This window comes from Artibeus jamaicensis, unplaced genomic scaffold (assembly GCF_021234435.1).
Source record: "Artibeus jamaicensis isolate MK-2021 breed Jamaican fruit bat unplaced genomic scaffold, CSHL_Jam_final contig_2566, whole genome shotgun sequence".
In the NCBI taxonomy this organism is placed as follows: Eukaryota; Metazoa; Chordata; class Mammalia; order Chiroptera; family Phyllostomidae; genus Artibeus; species Artibeus jamaicensis.
The window spans coordinates 697,861-721,312 of NW_026521552.1; the positions used below are offsets into that span (position 1 = coordinate 697,861).

General features: G+C 44.2%; 1 long non-coding RNA gene, 1 other non-coding gene and 1 pseudogene across 2 annotated transcripts in view; 2 read left to right on the plus strand and 1 right to left on the minus strand.

The window, feature by feature from the left end:
- Positions 1–327: 327 nt before the first annotated feature.
- Positions 328–23,452, minus strand: part of LOC128626973 (uncharacterized) — a 51,243-nt gene continuing 28,118 nt past the window's right edge. Inside the window, exons 2-3 of the long non-coding RNA XR_008391083.1 lie at positions 15,072–15,234; positions 328–622 (exon numbers count right to left, since the gene is read on the minus strand). This is a non-coding gene — a long non-coding RNA (uncharacterized LOC128626973). The remainder of the gene's footprint in view (positions 623–15,071; positions 15,235–23,452) is intronic.
- LOC119041668 (uncharacterized) lies at positions 15,064–15,238 on the plus strand (annotated as a pseudogene).
- On the plus strand, positions 15,548–15,709 carry LOC119047329 (U1 spliceosomal RNA). Its single transcript, XR_005082126.1, has one exon. It is a non-coding gene; the product is annotated as a U1 spliceosomal RNA (small nuclear RNA).

Below are 23,452 nucleotides of genomic sequence, written 5' to 3' on the forward strand. Positions count from 1 at the left end.
GGAGACCGGGCGGGGTGGGGGGGGGGGGGTGGGAGAAATAGATAAAAAAAAAATGTACTTGAAAAGTAACTAAATAAAATTTAATATTAAAAAAAAGATTACATTTGAAAACAAATGTCATAGATTTTATAAAGTTACGTGGATAAATAAAAAAACAATGAACAAGGAAGGTTATAACCAAGGAGAGATAGCTGAAATGGAGCCCATTCAAGGCCACTGCATTCGCCCCTCTCCTATATTCCTCTTTTCTGCACTGGACTGGCCCCTTGCAAGCCCCGCCCCTTCCCACGCCCCCTTACCCCCACCCCCGCCTGCACATCGCACAAATCAGCACTGAGTAAAATCTCCCATCTACTGAGGTGAGGAGCATGCGCAGATTCTTACAGAACTGAGGTGAGGAGCATGCGCAGATTCTTACAGAAACGTACTACTGCGGAGTAGGGGAAGGCACGCAGTCCTTCCAGGTTTTCGCATTACCAGTTGAAGCCTGATTGTCTCAGTCCTCTTTCCTACGCACGTGAAGCCTGCGGGTCTCCGAAGGCTATGAAGTCGCTGCGAGGCTCCTGCCGCGGTGAGCCCGGCGTCTTGGGGAGGCTCCGTTAAGTGAACGCTGCGCGTTAGTCTGGGGGGAATCGGAAGCCGTGCAGCCCGTGATCGCTCCGCTTTCCGGCAGTTGAACGCAACCTCCCCTGTGATCCTCGTGCTCTGAGCCTTTTCCTGCACAGCCCACCCATCTGATGCTCTTTAAAGTCTCGGGAGGGGCAGTGACGAGACTGTGAGGGGATCCGGAGACGGAACACGTGAGGAAAGGTCTGGACTGAGAGAGACGACAACGCTGGGGAGGTGGGAGGGACGGGAACGCGACGTAGGACTGAAAGGGTAACTAGGGAAAGTACCCAGAGGAGGAAAATGGGAAAAATGCCGTGGAGGCGCAGGAGCCTCTGAGAGACCAGAGGAACTGACCGGGAGAGGGGCCTGTGAGCAGACGTGGGGACAGCAAAGGGTGAGACGCTTCAGACGGAGGGAGTCGTTCTGAGGAGACCAGTTGTAGCGAGACCGGGGATATGAAGGCGGTTTGAGGTGACGGATCGGAGGGACGAAGCACCGAGAGCCAGCTTTTGGTGGGTAACGGGAAAGACTTGTAACTGGGGCAGCAGAGGGGGCAGGGCGGGGGATGCAGACGGAGCGATCAGATACATCCGGGAGAACGAGCAAGTGAAGGTGAAATAGGTTTCACTAGTTTCACAGAACAGTTGTAGGTACAGGAATAAAGAAAAGGGGAGGGAAAATCCGGGAACGGACAACAGTGCAGGGAGACAGGGAAGGGACATAAACAAGATTCATCCAGAGAAGTACAGAGTAGCAGGAAGAAGGGAAACCAAATGCAAATGATTAAGTTGTGATTTATAGGCTTGGGGCTTTATACAACATTTAGTTAAACATTCACTGAATTGTGTCAGTTAAACAGATTTGAATGAGAATTACAATTCTCCAGTTTATAAAGCTTGTGAATTTTATAATTATTTGCTTCAAGTAGCAACCCTTATTCACTCAGAGGTCAGAGACTTGTCTGCCAGTCGTGAGTCCCTTCTTATATCATGGGATGGCAAGAGGGAGATGACCTGGGAGATGAAATGAGTAAGTCTATCACCACATGCTTTACCCAGGAATATTAAAGGCATTGGGTCTTTTTATTTTCTGCCCACTGCGCTTACTTTTTCTACATCTCATGTTGAATTTATTTTTGAAAAACACATTGAGATTAATCTTAGTCTGTTGAGTGTCTACTTTTCTGGAAGTAGTCATTAACTTTTTTTTTTTAATTTTTTTTATTGATTATGCTGTTACAGTTGTTCTATTCCCCCCTTCATTCCCCTCCACCCTACCCCCCATCCCCACCATTATCCCCCTTTAGTTTATGTCCATGTGTCTCAAGTTCTTTAGATTCTATATTTCCCATGCTATTCTTGCCCCCCCCCCATCTATTTTCTATCTACTGTCTATGCTACTTATTTTCTGTACCTTCTCCCCACTTCTCCTCCCACTCCCCTGTTGCTAACCCTCCTTGAGATCTTCATTTCTATGTTTCCGCTCCTGATCTAGCTGTCCTTTTAGTTTGCTTTTGTTTTAGGTGTGGTTATTAATAACTGAGTTTGTTGTCCTTTCACTCTTCATGTTTCTCTAACTTCTTTTTCTTAGATAAGTCCCTTTAACATTTCATATAATAAGGGCTTGGTGATGATGAACTCCTTGAATTTGACCTTATCTGAGAAGCACTTTACCTGTCCTTCCATTCTAAATGAAAGTTTTGCTGGATAGAGCAATCTTGGTTGTAGGCCTTTGGATTTCATGACTTGGAATACCTCTTTCCAGCCCCTTCTTGCCTGTAAGGTCTCTTTTGAGAAATCCACTGACAGTCTGATGGGGACTCCTTTGTAGGTGACTGTCCCCTTAGCTCTTGCTGCTTCTAGGATTCTCTCCTTCATTTTAATCTTGGCTAATTTAATTATGATGTGCCTTGGTGTATTTCTTCTTGGGTCCAACTTTTGGGACTCTCTGAGCTTCCTGGATTTCCTGGAAGTCTATTTCCTTTGCCAGATTGGGGAAATTCTCCTTTATTATTTGTTCAAATAAGTTTTCCACTGGTGGCTGTGCCTTTCCCCCCTTCTGGTACCCCTATAATTCGGATGTTGGAGCGTTTAAAGATGTCCTGGAGGTTCCTAAGACTCTCCTCATTTCTTTGAATTCTTGCTTCTTGACTCTTTTCTGTTTGGCCATTATTTGCTTTCTTCTGGTCCACTCCATTGATTTGAGTCCCAGTTTCCTTTTCATTGCTATTGGTTTCCTGTGCAATTCCATTCATTTCAATTAGTTTCGCCTTCATATATTTGTCTAGTTGTGGCTATAATCAACAGTTCTGTGAGGATCCTGATCACCAGTGTTTTAAACTGTGCACCTGAGAGTTTTGCTATTTCTTCATCGCTTAAATTTATAGGCTCTGGGGCTTTGAGATCTTCTTGAGCCATTTTTGGTCTGTTCGTGCCCTTTAAGTGTGAGGAACGGAGCCTTGGACTCCCAGGTCGCTGGGTTGTGACGCTGTATGTGGGGGCGTGGTCAGAGTGGGAAATGGCGACCCCCTCTGCTGTTTCTCACAGCTGGGGAGGGTCAGCGCCTTAGGTGGTTCACCTGGGCCGGGCCACTCAGAGTCGCTGGGTTATGATGCTGTATGTGGAGGTGGGGTCAGAGCAGGGAAATGGCGGCGCCCTCCCTGCTGCTTGCCATGGGGACCGCTGGGTCCCGGTCCAATCGCCCACTCTCTCGCTTGTCTATCCGTGCACAAATGCGCGACCACAGTCAACCCTCAGCCCTGCTCCCTTGCTGTTTCCCTGTGGTCGCTCGCTCGGTCGCTCGCTCGGTCCAACCCTGCGCCTGGATTCTGCGCACCTGAGTCCGTCTGACCGAGTTTTCCTGTGCAACCCCGCTCCATCAGCTGCTGGTTTCGCCCCTTACCGGTCAGACTGAAGAATTTGTTGTTAACAGACTTCCGAAAAGTTCAATTTTCCGTGTTCTGGCTGTGTTTTCTGTTGCTAATATTTAGTTGTGTCTAAACTTGGTTGTGTGAGAAGGCACGGCACATCCACCTATGCCTCCATCTTGGCGGAAGTCCTCCAGCTTCAGTCATTAACTTTTGAAATAAGCATTGGTGATATCTCTTAACCAGTACTTAACATTCTTTTCTAAATATGAGATAGTCTCAACGTTTTTTAAACTTTAACCAGAGAAGTCATTACATTAAAAAAAAAAACCCAGTTTTCCTTTTAAATATATTGTGCCTAGTTTAAATTCGGAACCCTGTATCCTTTCTACTGTTTACTGTATGTTGAAACATGCATTAGTACTTAGTGATATCAGGCTAATTTACTATGCACTTGGTAAGAATGTCAGTGATCTTAACAATCAGAACCTAGTCTCATGAGTATGTCTAATGTTCAGCAGGGGGTTTTGTTTTGTTTTGTTTTTTTGCCTTCATGTGATTTGTTGAACTAGTGACTGTGAGCCACAAAGGAGCTCTTCCCCTCAAGTCCCTCTTTCCATTCTCTGAAAATATTGAAGGGTGGACCGGATTGACTTGAAATGTATTTCCCAGAAAGCTCATCTACTTATATTTAATTTGATTAATATGTTTTCATAGCTAATATTTTTTAAAGTTTTCAGTATTAAGACTTGTATTTATCATTTTAAGCTTTTAATATAATTCTTTGTTTTTTCCTAGGAAAAAAAAGTTTTGCCCAGGGAGCCTGTCATTTTAGAAGTTTTTGCCCAAAGTCCTCACAGTACCAGAGGTCTGATGTTTGCTGGCCTGATATGTCTGGCCAAGTATACAGAAAACAGCTCTTGGGGGAGCAGCCTAGGAACCATGAGGGAACTAGATAAAGATGCCATTTCATGGGCTGCATTTGCAGACTTGCAGAATTGTAACTTAGAGTCCTTATTACCCTCGGGTCTGCATGGTTATTAAAGCTACACTGTTTTCCTTCAGATTCCTATTAAATCCTGAGACGTTTTAAGAAATGACATCAGCTGTGCTGTCCTCCACAGAGTTGGTTTACTGCTTTGGGTAGGGCATCAGTGTTTAATGAGGTTCTCCTGGTGATGCTAAGGTGAGCCCATGGATTAGCAGGAATGCTTTGGGATACATTTTTTTTTTAAATACTCACATGAGGATATGGTTATTGAATTTAGAGACAGGAAAAAAGAGATAAACATTGATGAGCTTTCTCCTGCATGTGCTGGGACCAGAGATGGAACCTGCAAGCTAGATAAGTACTCTGACCTGTAATCAAACACACAACCTTTTCTGTATACAAGATGATGCTGCAATCAACTGAGCCACCAGGTCAGGACATGCATTTATTTTTTTATAAAAATTTTTTTACTTAGAAAGTAACAACACATAGAAGGAATGTGGCCAAAAAACAATTATAAGAAGGAGCATTTCTTGGAGAAAGAAAAGGCAAAGCTTTTCTGCAGGGTGGGAGAGAAGGGGAAAGTGAAGGAAAAGGCATGTCTGGATGTATTTATAAGGTCATTGGGGGTAACCAGGTAATTACTGAGTTTGGGGGTTCAGGAGAGCAGTGTATGTTCTCATTGCTGTAGGAATTTGTGGACATGTGTGGGAGGAGAGAGCCTCTGAAAAACAAGAAAGAAAAAACTCATAGTGTGGTCTCCATGCAGGAGCTCATTGTTCCTGACTTTCTCCCGTGACAAAGGAGAGGAGATAGTGCTCTTTTTAGCATTTCAAGGTCCTTAGGCCTGGGAAGGTGGTGGGAGCAGTTAAAGGGGTTGTGCTGATGCCTGTGAAGGCAAATCCTCAAAATGCAGACATGACTCCGTGTAATGTCTCCCGAGGAAACAGTTCAGAGCTGGAGCAGGACCAGGAACACCTGGCTGCTTTTTAGGTAAATACTGTGTTTTGGGTCTGAGTGGGCCTGCTTTTTCTCTTAACATCCCTGGATTTAGAACCTGCAACCTTTAATTCTCTATTTCTGTTTTTCCTGCCTAGTGAGGTTGTTTTAGCTGCTTATTGTTTTCCTTTGCTTCTTATGATTGTCAAGGTTAGCTTTTAAGAATACTTATTTCTTTTGTCCCAGAGCCTTCTCTACATTCTCTCCAGCTAGGCTCCCTGAGAGCATAAAGAATTCCCATCTGGAGTAAATGACCTTCAACCACTGAACACATCCCCTCTGACAGGTCACTCATGTCCAGCATCCCTGTTGGGATGGGCTCAGAGGCTTGAGTATTGGTGAAGAAGGGACATGTAGGTTTTAGATTCATGTGGCTACAGAATCAGTTCTGCAGACCAAGGGTTAAAAAATGCACATTCTTACTGGTCAGGATAGCTGTGAATGTTCTGTTAAAGTGGAGTTAATAGAAGAAATTTGTAATTAGAAGGCACTGTTAGAGTTACTAAACATGAGAAGTATGTGTGGGCTTACATTTGCATTCAAAGTTAGTCTTTCCTGTGTCCCAGAGTTTCTCTCCATCCTCTCCATCCTGACTTCCCATGTAATGTGAACAATTCTCACCATGATTAATGACCTGCAATTATTGAAAGAATTCCCTTTGTGACAGATGAACATAAGAATGTGTTGATGTCTGAGATGCCATTTTGGGGTGGAGTTGGGGCAGGATATCTGTGAAGGAGAAACTTTCGTGTTTGGTCCCATCTAGATGCTCAATCTTCTGCACTGTAGACCAGGATTAAGAAAAAGCATGAATAAAGAGAATGAATATGTGGCCCCCCAGATTCCACCTTCTGAAGAAGATATCCTTACTGCCTAGAATGCTTAAAAAAAAAAAGACTTAGTATTTAAAATAAGGTAAAGCTACCTTGGCTGGTAGTTCAGTTATTTAGACCATAGTTCCGATATACCAGGATTGTGGGTTTGATCCTTAGGGAACATGCAAGAATTAACTAATGGATGCAAAAATAAGTAGAGCAACAGATTGTTGTCCCTCTTTCTCTCTCCCCTCCCCCCTCTCAAAAATCAATCTTAAAATTTTAAAAATAGCTCTGGATGTTGTAGCTCAATGGATTGAGTGCTGGGCTGTGAACTAAAGGGTTGTAGTTCGATTCCCAGTTAGGGCACATGCCTAGGTTGCAGGCCAGATCCCAAGCAAGGGGTATGTGAGAGGCAACCACACATTGAAGTTTCTCTTCCTCTCTTTCTCCCTCCCCCCCTCATTAAAGTAAATAAATAAAATCTAAAAAAAAAAATTTAGCCCTGGCTGGTATAGCTCAGTGGATTGAACATAGACTTGCGAAGCAAAGGGTCCCAGGTTCAATTCTCCATCAGGGCACATGCCTGGGTTGCAGGTCAGGTCCCCTGTAGGGGGAGTGCAAGAGGCAACCATACATTGATGTTTCTCGGCCTCTCTCCTTCCCCTCCTCTCTAAAAATAAATAAAATGTTAAAAAATTAAAAAAACTAAGGGTTACAAGTCATGGGGGCTTATTGTGGCTTTAAATTTGCATAAAACTCTTGGTTTCTCTTGATTACATCAGTAGTATGAGTCAGCACCCCTCCATTAGATGATGTCACAAGATAGATGATGTCATCAGTATGAGCGGCAGACAACTGATACCAATTTCTCCCATTACATCTGCAGAGGGCTGGGCAGGTCCAGTAGAATAGTGCAAGCTAACAAGACAGGTGCAGGAGAGGGCCATGTGCCTGGAGCATGAGCAGAAATTAGTCACCAGACTCACTGGGGCAAAGTGCTAGTGTCAACATAGAAAGGGTCACGACTGTAAAAAATAAATAGCCATGATCTAGATAGCACCAAAGGACCTTTAATGTCAAGGTAAGAAGGCTGGGTTTATCCTGCAGGTGATGGGGAGGCCACAAAAGTTGTACAATAACCTAGTGCAGAAAAATGAGGTTTTACACATCCATTCATATCTGGAGAACAGGAGTTAGAGCATAGCCACCAGCTGGGACCCTTAGCCTTGGTCTTGACTCCCGCTACCCCTCTCTGTGGGATTTGGGGCTCAGGAGTCCAGAACAGAGGATAAGGCCCAAATAGGAAATTAAAGGCCAAGAATTGTAAGGGAAAGCAATCCCCTTGTAACCTCCACTTCATTTACTCGTTTTCTCAAACTCACTCAGTGCCTGCTGGATAGGAGCTCTGCACCAGGCCCATAACCAGTGCGCTTAACACGAGGTCTGGTGTCCCAGAACACATTGTAGGGGTGCCTAACTCTGCTGGAAGTATAGGAAGGGTTTCCCTGGGGAGGAGCATATAGTCTGGGCCTGAGAGATGAGCAGGAGTCAGGAGGTTAAGAGGCAGAGATTGGGTTCCATTGTGTATAGGAGCCATGTACAAAGGCTCAGATTCAGAGAGATGGGTACCATGCAGGGTGAGAAGCCCTTCAAGGATGCTGCAGGCTAGGCTGGGAAGAGAAATGGGAACTAAGGGGCAAGGAAGGGTTTTCAACAGAAGTGATGTGGTTAGATTTGCTGGTTATAAAACAAATGTACTTATTTTTCTATTTCCTATATTCTAAGAGTTTTATGGTTTTACATCTTACATTGTCTTTAATTCATTTTGAGTTTATTCTTGTATATGGTGTGTAAGGTGGTTTAGTTTCATTTTCTTGTATGTATTAGTCCATTTTCTCAACACTGTTTATTGAAGATACTCTTTTTACCCCATTAATATGTTCTTGCCTCCTTTGTCATAGGTTAATTGACCATATAGGTGTGGGTTTATTGATGGACTCTTTTGTGTTCCACTGATCTAGGTATCTATTTTTATGCCAGTACCATGCTATTTGAATTACTATAGCCATGTAGTATAGCTTAATACTAGATAGTGGGATACCTCCAGCTCTGTTCTTCTTTCTCAAGATCACTATGGCTCTATGGGGTCTTTTGTGGTTCCATATACGTTTTTGGATTATTTGTTCTAGTTCTTGGAAAAACACAATTTTATTTTGATAGGAATTGCATTGACTCTGTAGATTGATTTGGGTAGTGTGGACATTTTAATGATGTTAATTCTTCCCATCCATGAACAGGGCATATGCTTCCATTTATCTGTATCTTCTTTCAGTTTCTTTCTTCAGTTTCTTATTTTCTGAGTCCAGGTCTTTTACCTCCTGGGTTAACTAAAAAAATTTTTTTAAGTATCTTTTATTGATTATGCAATTACAGTTGTCCCATTTTCTCCCCCCTTTATGCCCCTCCACCCACTCTCCATCCCTCCAGCATTTCTCCCCTTCTCCTTAGTTCATGTCCATGGGTTGTACATATAAGTTCTTTTTTTCCTCTTAACATTTTATTTATTATTTTTTTAGAGAGAGGGGAAGGGAAGGAGAAGGAGAGGGAGAGAAACATCAGTGTGTGGTTGCCCCTCACATGCCCCCAACTGGGCACCTGGTCCACAACCCAGGCATGTGTCCTGACTGGGAATCAAACTGATAACCCTTTTGTTTACAAGCTGGCACTCAGTCCACTCAGCCACACCAGCCAGAGCTATTCCTAGGTATTTTTTTTTATGCAGTTATACATGGGACTGTTTTCTTAGTTTCTCTTTCTGATAGTTCACTATTAGTGCATAAAAATGCAACTGGTTTTTGAATATTTATTTTATATCCCGCTACTCTACTGAATTCATGTATCAGTTCTAGCAGGTTTTTCGTTGGAATTTTTAGGGTTCTCCATGTACAGTATCATGACATCAGCAAAGAATGACAGTTTTACTTCTTTATTTCCAATTTGGACGCCTTTTATTTCTTCAGAATGCCTTCAACACATGAGGTGTTTCTAGGAAATGGCAAAAATGTGTCTTCCTCTGCATAGGGACCCGGTGCCTGGGCTTATCACCGTGGACTGGAATTCAGCCCCATGTTGTCCCTTCCTTGGGCTCCTTTGTGCAGCACACAGACTGCTGAAGCCTTCCAGCAGCCCTGGGTTTGTAGCCCAGGCTACAGAACTAAACAGACTGGTCATTGGAATCCCAGCTGCCACTTGGTGGCTGTGTGGCTTTAAACAAGGTATGTACTTGGAACCTCAGTTGGCTGACTGAACTCTCACCATGTTGCTGTGAAGGTTCAGCGAGGGGACATGTATTCAGCCCTTAGCCCAGTGCTTGGAATGTGCTCAGCCCTCCAGTGGCGCTAGGATGATTATTCAGGAGTGTTTGTTTATGATGTATTTATCTTTGTATATTTTAGTGTTGAGTTCTCAATTAGATAAGCATTTATTCATAAAGCACCATGGTCCTCTGTCAAATGAAAGCAGTTTCCTTGGCTCTGAGGTCACATGATTCTGACTGCTGCATGTCATTATTTATGCACCGTTTTATTTATTTTAATAGATTTTTAAAAATATTTTATTTACTTATTTTTAGAGAGGTGAAGGGAAGGAGAGAGGGAGAGAAAACATAAATGTGTGGTTGCCTCTTATGCGCCCCCTACTGGGGACCTGGCCTGCAACCCAGGCATGTGCCCTGAGTGGGAATTGAACCGGTGACCCTTTGATTAGCAGGCCAGCATTCATTCTACTGAGCCACACCAGCCAGGGCTATGTGCCATTTTAGATGTAAGATTTTGTTGTCTCAGGAAAGAGAAAAGCAGGTGTGGAAGGAATCAGTGTAGGTCAGCACCTAATCTTTGGGAGTTCTTTATATTGCAATCTCATTTGATCTTTAAACCAATGAGAAATTGGGGCTGAGAGAGAGTAGGTAGCTCACTTACAGTCATGAGCAGCTAGGAAAAGGAAAGCCAGGATCCCCCTCATTTCATTTCACCCCATCCCTGGTCTCCACCTTTCCTGGGGTTAAAAGGAGATTCCTGGGATTCCTCTGTCCAATAACCATTTAGTCTGTAGTTTGTCTTTAGAGTAAAAATTTCATCTGTGGAATCAGTCTCTTGAAACTTAATTCCGAGGCGTTTTCATAACTCTATCACACACCTTCGCCAGCAGGTTGGCGCTATCTTGATCTGCCCCAAGACTCTGCTTTGCTTGAACAGATATGGACTCAGCACCTATTTATGTCCCAGGCACAGGTCTGCAGTTTTAAGAAACAGGTGTGACATGTCCATCTTTCTAGTCTCCCAGGGAAACACATTTTGAGAGGAGGTAAAGCCAGTGTAAAATCCTGGCAGCAGGAGAGAGCTGACTGCATCGAGTGACAAGGGAGGTGTGTGGAGGTGACATCTAAGCAGTGAGCACAGACCACACCTGACCTCATAGGCCCTGCTAAAGATTTTCAGTTTTATTCAGAACCTGGTGGGAAGTTTTGAGCAGGTGACAGACATGAGCTAGTTTAGCTGCTAGAAAGTATCCCTCGGGGATGCTTTGCAGGGAAAAACTGTCATAGAGGGCACAGGACAGTGTGACAAGCCCAGAAGCAGGCGCCTCAGGTGGAGGCCTTGGTGGTGATCCAGGGGAGAAATGACTGGGGTTGGCTTCCTGCTTCAGTCATAGATTTGGTGAGAATGGATGAAGTTTATAATATAATTCTTAACATGGTGGTGACTGGACTTGTTAAATGGATAATGGGATATCAGAGAAAAGAGGAATCAAGGAAGATGCCTAGACTTTTGGACTGACTGACTTCGTGAAGGATGTACCCATTTAATTATGTGAAGAAGTCTTTGGGAGGAATGGATTTAGGAAAGAGCTTAAGAGTTCCAGTTTGTAGATGTTTGGTTTTAGAAGTCTGTAATATAACTCTCTGGAGTTAGGAGTTGAGTAACCAGTCCACAGTTTACAGCAAAGGTTGGATCTGCAAAATACACATTTGGGAGTCAGCAGGGTAGGGAGGGAGAAGGGAGCTAAAGACTGAGCCCCAGAGTTGTGGGGTGCATCCTCCGGTTCCATCTGTTCTGAGACTCTCTGTGGTTACGCTGACAGAGCAGCGGCTTTGCTCTGGGCCCAGCAACCCCAGAGACCAGGACTCCTGAGCTCCATCACGAGTCCCCAGTCCATAGGCTGAGCAGAGAGAAGGGTAACCTTGTTTTTTTGTGTAAATCACTAACTCCTTGTCCTCTCATGCCCTGCGCCCTGCTCCTGAACATCACTATGGTGTGTTTCACTGAGAAGTCAGCCTTCATCTCCATAGGTTCCCGGAGGCTCTGTTGTGTCTGTGCCAGGAGGAGTTCCCTGGCCATCCTCTTCTTTGGGGGCCCTGGCAGCATCTGTCCTGTTTACTGTGAGACCCTGAGTGGGGTGTAGTATTACTGCAGGAATGTGGCAGAAGTCAGGCATCTGTTTTTAACTTCTAGGGAAGCTGCCCTGTTCGTACTGTTGTTCATTGTGTGATACACTGTGAAGTGTCTGCTTATGGTCAGGTAGTTAATGGAGTTCTGTGAGGACCAGGGAGGACTCATGGACCAGGGAAGGCCTCACAGACCAGGGCTCCCATTCAAAGTTATCTGGCTTTGGTGTCATCCACGTATCCAGGCTGGGCAGTGGTAACTGCCGGCCAGGGTTAAAGTGAGACAGGCAGTAGAGGCAGAACGTTCTCAGGACTGGTGCAATTATGTTGCCTGATGTTACCGCAGTCCACATAAATTGAATATAGGTATTTAAATACACAAGCACTGGTGGTGAATGTGTTTGTAGAATAAGGCAGAGTAGAGACCCTGAGATGTATTGAGTTATCACCCAAGAAAGCCTGGTTCTTCTCGCCGATGCAGTAAAGAATTACAGGTCAGTGAGCCTATTAGCACGCAAGCAGTTTATTAGTGAATGGGAGAGCAAAAGCAAGGGTGGCCAAAGGCCTGGGGGGGCCACCACCCAGGTGGCCAGAGGCCCTCCGGCCAGAGGTCCCCTACGTGGCAAGAGAGCCATGAGCCCCCAAAGAGAGTCCTTTGTTCTGAGGACTTACATAGTTGGCAGGGTCAGGGTGAAGAAGTTTCATATTGATTGACAACTAAAGGTGGTGCCAGTTTTCCTGGGGAGACATGACTACCCAAATGTAGGTATGGGTGGGGGTGTGTTAGCCCAAATTCTTTTCTTGCTGTAGATTCTATTTGTTCAATAATAAAAAAATAAACGATTCGGTTGCAGACATTTGAAGATTGGGAGAATGCTGCAGGTAAGCATCCCTGCCCAGCCCAGCACAGCTGGGCGGATATTGGCAAGATGTGGCATCACAGCTGGAACATCCCAGCAAATTCCAGTAAGGCAAGGTATGTCCTGCTGCGCCTGCTCTCTCTCTCTCTCTCTCTGTCCCGTTCTCTCTCTGATCTCTCCCTGCCCCCCTCTGATCTTTTTTCAGATCTCTGATCTCTCTCTCCCTCTCTTTCTCATTTCTCTGATTTGTCTCCACTCTGATCTGTCTCTGATCAGTCTTCGTTCTCTGATTCCTGTCTGTCTTTGATCTTTCTCTCTGCTTTCTCTTATATTTTTCTTTCTGTTTGATCTCTTTCTGCTACCTGTTTCCATCTCTAATGGATAATTTCTGTCTCCCCCTTTTCTTTCTCTGGTCTCTTTCTTTTTTCCCTCATGTTTCTTCTTCTTCTTCTTTTTTTTTTAGATTTTATTTATCTTTAGAGAGGAAGGGAAGGAGAGGAGAGAAACATCAATGTGTGGTTGCCTCTTGTGAGTCCCCTGTCGGGAACTGGCCTGCAACCTAGGCATGTGCCCTGACTGGGAATCGAACCGTGATCGAGTGGTTCGCAGGCCCGTGCTCAATCCACTGAGCTATGCCAGCCAGGTTTCCTTCATCTTTCTTTCTGATCTCTCTGATAATGTCTATCTGTTCTCTGATCTCTCCCTCCCCCTCTCTCCTTTGATTTCTTTCTATCTGATCTCTCTACTGTATGATCTCTTGTTTCTGCTCTCTCTTGTTCACATCTCTCTGATCTTTTTCTGATTTTTCTCCCTCTCTTCTCTCATTAGCTCTGATTTCTATCTGAGCTCTCTTATCTTTCAGATCTCTCTCTCATCTTTTTGTCTTTCAGATCTCTCTCTTTCAGATATTTCTGATCTTTCTCTCTCTGATCTGCTTTCTATCTCTGCTTTTGAAGATCTCTGTGTCCCTCTCTCTAATCTTTATCTCCCTCTCTGATCTGTTTTCTGTGATCTCTGTCTCCATCTTTTTTTATGATTTTTAAAATTTATTTTTAAAGGTGGGGGAGGGGGGAGAAGGAGATGATACACTGATGTATGAAAGAAACATCGACCTTGCCTGCAATCCAGCCATGTGCCCTGATGGGGAGTTGAACCCGTGACTTTTTGGTTAACAGGCCAGTACTCAACCCACTGAGCCACACCATGGACAACTCTCTCTCTTCTTTATAAAATCTGTTTCTCCTTATCATCTCTCTTCTGCCTCTGATCTCTTTCTAAACTGTCTGTGGTCTCTTTACCCTATCTGATCTCTCTCCCCCATCTATGATACCTCTTTGTACTGATCTATGTCTCCCTCTCTTTTCTTTGACCTCACTCCCTAGACTACACTAGATTAAATTGTGAGGTTACAAGGTAGGCCCTTCCCCCAGAGCCAGGGACGTAACCAAGTAGGACCAATTTAGATAGCGTATACTAGACTAGATTACATAGTGAGTTTGTATGTAGACCTCATTCCCAAGATCTGACAATGGACCAAGACAGACTACATAAAACTAGACTACACTGTAATACACCTCCTCTTCCCTCATAGCTGCCCATGGAGCCAAGACAGGCTATACTAGACTACACTAGACCAGACTAGTCTACACTGAGCTAGACTAGACTGTGAGGTGTGTAGGTAGTCCTCTTCCACCAGAGCTGGCCATGGAGCCAGGGTACATTAGAAAAGGCTAGAGTGTGAGGTTTGAAGGTAGGCCTCTTCCCCAAGTATTGGTCACAGAGCCAACCTGTACTAGACTAGACTAGAGTGGGCTCCAATAAACTAGACTAGTCTGGACTACCATGTGAGTCTGATAGGTAGGCTTCTTCCCCTGGAGCCAACCACGGAGGCAAGACATACTAGACTGTGAGGTTAGATAACCCTCTTCCTCCAGAGCCAGTCACATTGTCAAGAGAAACTAGATTATACTAGCTTTAAATAGATTAGGCTATAGTGTGAGGCTGGTAGGTAGGCCTCTGCCCTTAGAGCCAGCAATAGAGGCAGGGAAGTTAAAGACTTGTACACTGAAGCCTACAAATAATTGCTGAAAGAAATCAAATACTGAATAAATAGAAAGGCATCCTGTGTCATGAATTAGAAGACTTAATATAGCTAAGTTGGTAATACTCCCCAGACTGACCAATGTGATGTCTATCAGAATCACAATGGCAGTGCAAGGGACCCCAGCAGCCAAAACCATCTTAACGGAACAATACTGGAGGTCTCACACTTAATTTTCAAAACCTACTACAGAACTATAGTAATCAAAGCGGCATGGTACTGGCTTAAATATAGATGTATAGATCAGTGGGAAAAATACTTTGGTGTGGGTTACATGACCATTAGCTGGTAAAAGGACAGTCTTTTCAACAAATGGTGCTGGGAAACTGGGTGGCCACAAAGGCACAGACAATGAAAGAAAAAAACCGATAAATGAATACTTACCTGACAGGGGAGACACTATGATCACAAAGGTAGTTTTCTCAGGATGAGCCTTATCCATTGCACTCCAGATGTGCTGACCCTTGTGATTTCCCCAAATATGGGAAACCCGACTGCATAATTTGTGGTTGTCTGGGAGAGGTGGGGACTGTGTGTGTGCTCTACCCTAAAAAAAAAGAAAAGAAAAATAGACTTCTATGAAAATTAAAAATTTTTTTTCATCAAGAGACACTATCACTCTGGCAGGTGTGGCTCAGTTGGTTGGAGTATTATCTTGTAAACTGTAAGGTCACAGGTTCAATTCTTGGCCAGAGCACATGCCTAGGTTTCCGGTTAGATCCCCCGTCAGGGGCGTATGGGAGGCAACAGCTCAGTATTTTCCTGTTTTTATTTCCCCCTTCCCTTCTCTAAAGTTAACAAGCATGTACTCATGTGAGGAGTAAGAAAAAAAGATTTCAACAATAAAAACTCAACTCACAATACTTGCCTGGCAGGAGAGAGACCATGATAAAGGAGGTAGTTTCTCTAGGGCAAAGCTCCTCCACTGCACTCCAGGTATGCTGACCCGTGATTTCCCCAAATGGGGGAAACTCAACTGCATAATTGGTGGAAACGAGGGACTGCATTCACATTTTCCTGTGGGGGGACCTCAAAATGGCAGAAAATATTGCCAAATCACACATCTGATGAAGGATTAATATCCAGAATACATACAGAACTTCTGAAAGTCAACAAAACCCAACCCAATTAAAAAAAAATGGGCAAAGAGGTGTTTCTGCACCCATGCTTGTAACAGCATTATTCACATTAGTTTATATGTGGAAGCAACCCAAGCATCCATTAACTGGTGAGTATATGAGCAAAATGTGAAATACGCATAAAATGGGAGTATTATGTAGGCCTAAAAAGGAAAAGTTCTGACACATGCTACAACACGAATAACCGTGAGGACATTGCACTAAATGAAATAGCCAGCCACAGAAAGACAACGGTATGATTCCTCTTATATCAGGTACTTAGGAGTAGTCAAATGGTAAGGACAAAGTATAAGGGTGCCCTTACCAGTGTGGCTCAGTCAATTGTCATCCCACAAAGTGAAAGGCTGCCTGGTCAGTTCCTGGTCACATGCTGCAAACTTCAATTCCAAGGCTGCAGACTTGGTTCCCAGTTGGGGCATGTATGAGAGGCAACTGATCAGTATTTCCCTCTCTCTTCTCCCCCTAAAAATAAAATATTTTTCAAAAGTACAGAGGACTTCCGCCAAGATGGAGGCATAGGTGGATGTGCCGTGCCTTCTCACACAACCAAGTTTAGAGACAACTAAATCTTAGCAACAGAAAACACAGCCAGAACACAGAAAATTGAACTTTTCGGAAGTCTGTTAACAACAAATTCTTCAGTCTGACCGGTAAGGGGCGAAACCAGCAGCTGGTGGAGCAGGGTTGCACAGGAAAACTCGGTCAGACGACTCAGGTGCGCAGAATCCAGGCGGCAGGGTTGGACCTAGTGAGTGACAGAGCGAGCTAGCGAGCGACCGAGCGAGCGACCACAGGGAAACAGCAAGGGAGCAGGGCTGCGGGTTGACTGTGGTCGCTCATTTGTGCACGGATAGACAAGCGAGAGAGTGGGCAATTGGACCGGGACCCAGCGGTCCCCATGGCAAGCAGCAGGGAGGGCGCGGCCATTTCCCTGCTCTGACCCCACCTCCACATACAGCGTCATAACCCAGCAACTCTGAGTTGCCCGGCCGTATTGAACCACCTAAGGCTCTGCTCTGACCCTGCGGTGCGTTAACAACAGAGGGTGCTGCCATTTCCACGCTCTGACCACGCCCCCACATACAGCGTCACAACCCAGCGACCTGGGAGTCCAAGGCTCCGTTCCTCACACTTAAAGGGCCAGAACAGACCAAAAATGGCTCAAGAAGAGCTCAAAGCCACGGAGCCTATAAATTTAAGCAATGAAGAAATAGCAAAACTCTCAGACGCACAGTTTAAAACACTGGTGATCAGGATCCTCACAGAACTGTTGATTATAGCCACAAATTAGACAAATATATGAAGGCGAAACTAATTGAAATGAATGGAATTGCACAGGACACCAATAGCAATGAAAAGGAAACTGGGACTCAAATCAATGGAGTGGACCAGAAGCAAGCAAATAATGGCCAAACAGAAAAGAGTCAAGAAGCAAGAATTCAAAGAAATGAGGAGAGTCTTAGGAACCTCCAGGACATCTTTAAACGCTCCAACATCCGAATTATAGGGGTACCAGAAGGGGGGAAAAGCACAGCCACCAGTGGAAAACTTATTTGAACAAATAATAAAGGAGAATTTCCCCAATCTGGCAAAGGAAATAGACTTCCAGGAAATCCAGGAAGCTCAGAGAGTCCCAAAGAAGTTGGACCCAAGAAGGAACACACCAAGGCACATCGTAATTAAATTAGCCAAAATTAAAATGAAGGAGAGAATCCTAGAAGCAGCAAGAGCTAAGGGGACAGTCACCTACAAAGGAGTCCCCATCAGACTGTCAGTGGATTTCTCAAAAGAGACCTTACAGGCAAGAAGGGGCTGGAAAGAGGCATTCCAAGTCATGAAATCCAAAGACCTACAACCAAGATTGCTCTATCCAGCAAAACTTTCATTTAGAATGGAAGGACAGATAAAGTGCTATCTCAGATAAGGTCAAATTCAAGGAGTTCATCATCACCAAGCCCTTATTATATGAAATGTTAAAGGGACTTATCTAAGAAAAAGAAGTTAAAGAAACATGAACAGTGAAAGGACAACAAACTCACAGTTATTAACAACCACACCTAAAACAAAAGCAAACTAAAAGGACAGCTAGATCAGGAGTGGAAACATAGAAATGAAGATCTCAAGGAGGGTTAGCAACAGGGGAGTGGGAGGAGGAGAAGGGGGGAGAAGGTACAGAAAATAAGTAGCATAGACAGTAGATAGAAAATAGATGGGGGGGCAAGAATAGCATGGGAAATATAGAATCTAAAGAACTTGAGACACATGGTCATAAACTAAAGGGGGGGAATGGTGGGGATGGAGGGGTAGGGTGGAGGGGAATGAAAGGGGGAATAGAACAACTGTAACAGCATAATCAATAAAAAATTAAAAAAAAAGTACAGTGGTTGTTGCCAGAATTTGGGGGGAAGGGAGAAAGAGGAGTTGTTGCTTAACAGGTAAAGAGTTTCAGATTTACAAACTGAATTATGAGAAGCATGGTACATTTACACAATGGACTACTTACACAGCAATAAAAAGGAACTCTACCTATTTCGGCAGCATGAATATAAGAAATAAGCCGGCCAGTAAAATGTGAATACCACATGATCTCATTTACATGCTGAGTCTAACGTACAAAGTAAACAAAACAAATGGGAAGATACACAGAACAGATTGGCAGCTGTTGGAGGCAGGGTGAAGGGATTAGCCAAAGAACATTTCTGTATGACCTGTGTACTTAGACAACGATACAGGGATTAATGGAAGGGAGGGGATGAGGCTGGGTGCAAGTGGGCAAAGGGAAAAGGCAAGAACAACTGATAGTATAAGTAACACACACACAAAAAAAACATTAGCAAATTAGCATATAATTGAGGTATATTCGTGCAACAATACCATATCACAATGCAGGGTACAACACAGATGGGTCATGCAGTGTTGAATGAAGAAATGAGAAGAAAAGGTGAGTCACAAAAGACAACCTTTAGGAGTCCAGTGTGGGTACTACCACAAAATCACCTGAGGTGGGAATGGGGTACCAGGAGCTTTCAAGTCTACCCACGGGGAGAATATATATGTTTTATATGATTCTTGGTTGCTAAAAGTAACAGAGAAGAGAGTGTGACTAGAATAAAAGTGGAAATTTATGGGACCCAGGTTTGATTTAGAACCTTACTAGCGAGAGCCATTATCGTCATTGAAGAAAGGTCAGAACACCCATTTTCCAAAGCAAATTACAAAGAGAAACTGAAAGGAAGGGGGTGTTTTCAGATTAAATATGATGGTTTGTGTACATCTCCCAGTAAATCCCTACAAGATCCTTAATGCTAGAGGATGAATATTAACATTATAAAGGAAGAATCTGGCAGCCCTTCAACCAAGTGAACTGAGTTAAATTAACATCAGCTGCCTGATGCATGCAGCATCGTGTTGATAGTTTGAAAAAAAATCCCCACACATTCATAATATACATTTAGTCATGAGAAAATGATGGCTTTATGCAATTTCAAGCTACATAATGCTCTCATACGCTCTACTCTAGTGTATTTGAAATGGTAAGTCTCTAAAGCAATCTAGAAAGCAAGGCTGTCTTTCCTGTTCAGGACTTGGAGTTCTTTCAAGCCATATGGCAATTGTATGATTTTGTGCATTTTCCTAATCCTGGCTGTAGGGAAAATGGAGTCAGGCTCTCTCAACTGGATGTCCGAGCAAGCATAATTTAGCAGTGTTCATATAACCTTGAGTAGGGGCCTGCATGCGTAGAATGAAGCTCTGTTATATAACCTGAAGGACTGTATTGGCACCCCGGAGGCACTCCCATAAGGGAGTCGGGGCTTCCCCACAGTGTGACACGTGGCTTGTGATGTGACTGGGTCACACCACCACCTCCTGCCTCCCCCCAGAATAAAGGCATGTCAGACATCCCAACAGCTCTGTGAATTTTCTTCTGTTGCCTGAATCCTGTGTGAATCTGCCTGGCTGTGAGTGGCTGCTAAACATACCATATCCAGATGGGACATAAATATCAAATATTCCTCTTTTTCACTGGTATCCCAGGACTTAACCCCACCCCCAATGGGAATCTTGGTACCAACACATCATCATGTTGGTCTGACACAGAGGGATTATTTTCAGTAGTTGCAGGTTGTTAGTTCACGGTGAGCATCCCTTGCGCCGTACTGAGAAGCTGAGGGGACAGCATGGAGAGCAGGCTCTGGGATGTGAGAGGTACATTCTAAAGAACCGTGACTATCATTGACGCAGAGAAAGTAGTCAAAACCAAATTTTTTAAGAGGGCTACACGAGAGAAAGAAGTAAATGTTTGCTGGCTCTAAATCTACCAATTTTAAAAGGGTAAGCAGACATAGCCTCTGACCCAGGATAGATCCTTTACCTGAGAAGCAGACAAGACGTCCTTCTCCTTGGGGCAGGCCTTGGGGAACACAGCTTGGGGCTGTGTTCTCAGGCGATGATACATGCTCAGGAGTCACGTCTGCATGTTGAAGTCTGTACCTTCAAAGTGATCCGCACACCCCCTTTATCCACTTCCACCACACTCACAGAAGGACTTGGAATGCTGAAAAGGCCACCATCTCCTGTCCTTTGACACAGCAGAGTCAGGAACAGTGGGCCCCGCCATGGAGACCAAGCCCGGGTTTCGCCTTCCGTGTCTTCCCGGGCCTGTCCCTGCCCACAGACGCCCACACATGAGAACAGTGTGCCCTGAGCTCCCACCTCTCCTGAATCCAGGTCAACACATTATCTCCCTGAACCAAAGGCTGTGCTCAACGCTCACAAACATGTTCAGAGCCCTCCTCCCGGCATTAGCCTCACCTTAGAGTCACCTCCTTAAAACATCGAGGCTAAACCCAGACCAATAGACGCTGGGGGTAGGGCACAGGTGGTGATGTTTTTAAAGCTCACCAAATGACGTTTATTAATCTGATTGATGAGCAGGGTTGGAAGCTTTGCATGCTCGTGTTCCACGTGCATGTAAATTCCTTGGTGCTCCAGGCCCCACAGGAAGGAACCTTGATTCCCTCTGCAGGGCAGGGGGAGGGGTCCTGACTGGCATCTTTAGCAAGTTCCCTATCAGTGGGTGTGGCTCCCCTGGACTTTTTTTTAAAAAAATATTTTATTTATTTATCTTTAGAGGGGAAGGGAAGGAGAGAGGGAGAGAAACATCAATGTGTGGTTGCCTTTCATGCGTCCCCTGCTGGGAACTGGCCTGCAGGGAACTGGTCTGCAACCTAGGCATGTGCCCTGACTGGGAATCGAACCACGACTGTCTGGTTCGCAGGCCCGCACTCAATCCACTGAGCTACACCAGCCAGGGCTCCCCTGGACTTCTTGTTAGCACCACTCTGCACACCTGAACCCTCATGTCCACCATCATATCTCAACAAAGCCAACTTCTGTTGAGATCCCAGTAAAGAGAGCACTGTCTCCTGTTAGTTTCCAGCAAAGACCACAATCACTGTCCTCACGGATTATATGCTTTGCTGGCACTTTAAGCTTTCCATAAGGCCAAAGCAGTAACATCTTGGCAAGTCTTTATGTGGAAAATGTGTGCCTACATGTTCATTAACATGCACTTATTGAGCATCTACTATGTGCTCGTGAGTAGATTATTATGGTTACTGTGTTGGGAGCCTCACCCATATTATGTGAGTTAATCCTCATAGCACCCTAGAGCGGGGGCACTAGGAGTCCCATGATAACCATAAGCACCAAGATCCTGACTTTCTCTCTCCTTCGGTTTCCATATTATTGATTTTTTTAAATGATGCCAGTGTACAACACGAGATAAGTAAGAATGGAGAGAGCTCTGGCTGGTGTGGCTCCCTGGATTGGGCATCCACCTGCAAACTGAAAGGTTGCTGGTTTGATTCCCTGTCAGAGCACATGTCTGAATTATGTATGGGCCAGGTCCATGTCTGGGTTATGGGTCAGTTGGGGACAAGCAAGAGGCAATCAACTGATGTTTCTCTCCCTCTCTTTCTTCCTCCCTTCCCCTCTCTCTGAAAATAAACATATTATTTCTCATTAAATTATTTGATTCCAGAGTCTTCACCCAGCATCCTGTTTTGAATTTCTGCAGACCCAGTAGTTGATCAAGTCACAATAAAGTAAATGCATGTATACATCATGAAATGATTACAAAAATCTTACTAATGAACATGCCATTAACTCACATGGTTAATCCCATAAGAATGGAGGGATTCAGAAAGGAGGCATAGGATGAGAAGCTCAAAGTTGTCATTGCTGTGTTTACATTTTTTTTTAGGATAGATAAATGTTTAAACAAGTAAAAGCCAAACAGTTTTGCCAACCGGAGGTAACTTTTTCTCTTCCATCAACAATACAAGATCATTTAAATTCTCGACATGCTCACTAAAATGTGGTGTTACAAGTTTTATATTCTTTTTAAATTTAGCTATTCTAGAAAGTGGGAAGTGGCATCTCACTATTGTTTCCCTGGAGTCTAGGAGGAATAGAGAAACAAATGTACATATGAACATATAAAGAAAAAATATATGAATGTTATTAAGCCTTCAAAAGAAGACACCCTTCCATCTGGGACAGCATGGATGAACCGGGAGGGCATTATATTAAATGGAATAAGCCAGTCAGAGGAAGACAAATACCATATGATCTCACACGTGGATCTGATAAAATCAAACTTCTCAGAACTGAGAACTGTGATTGCCAAAAGCTGGCTATAGGGCAAATGGGAGCTATGATCCAGCAACACAAGATTTAGTATAGTTGTGCAAGAGGAATAAATTCCAGACACCTGAACTACAATTTGGTAACTCTGGCTAATTAGAGTGGGTATTATACTTGACATTGGCCAAGAGAGTACATCTTAAATGTTCTGGACACACACACAAATTGTAACCATGGGAGTTAATGGTATGTTCATTAGTAAGATTTTTGTAATCATTTCATGATGTATGCATGTATTTACTTTATTGTGACTTGATCAACTACTGGGTCTGCAGAAATGCAAAACAGGATGCTGGGTGAAGACTCTGGAATCAAATAATTTAATGAGAAAGGCAAAAGATACCAAAATATATAGTTCTTTGAAACTGCTGGGTCCTGGGTAGCTTACCCCTCTCTCCCTCTGACAGGCAAGCAGATTCAGATTCTGGTGTCAATCTGATCACAGTCTGCACAGGGCATCCAACTCCCAAAACTACCTGGTGCTAGGTGGACAGTCCCTGCGGAGACTGATCCCATGTCCCCACAGTGACCCAAGTAGTGGGAGAGGCCCAGGCTCACTCTGTGGCTTCAGGCAGAACCTAAACATGTCCAGCTGAAGCCATGACCCTTAAATGTAAGGCTGTCTGCAATAAGCGACCTCCACCTCAGTTCATAGTTTACAGGTGAGCATGGTTTGGACTACAATTCTATGTGGGTCTGGACTTTTCATTGTTAAAGGATCTCCTTGGCTCTTGATGGTGCTGTAAGGCACCGTCTGGTGTCCCTGAAAGCACAGGGTGAATGTGCTCATTTCCATTCAGGAATCCTGCCCTGACTTGCAGGAGATCCCGACAGAGCACCAGGTCACTGCTCATAATCTGAAGAGAAACCTGGGGGCCCCACCTCTGTGAACCTGTGGCTCTAAGTCTTTGTTGATCT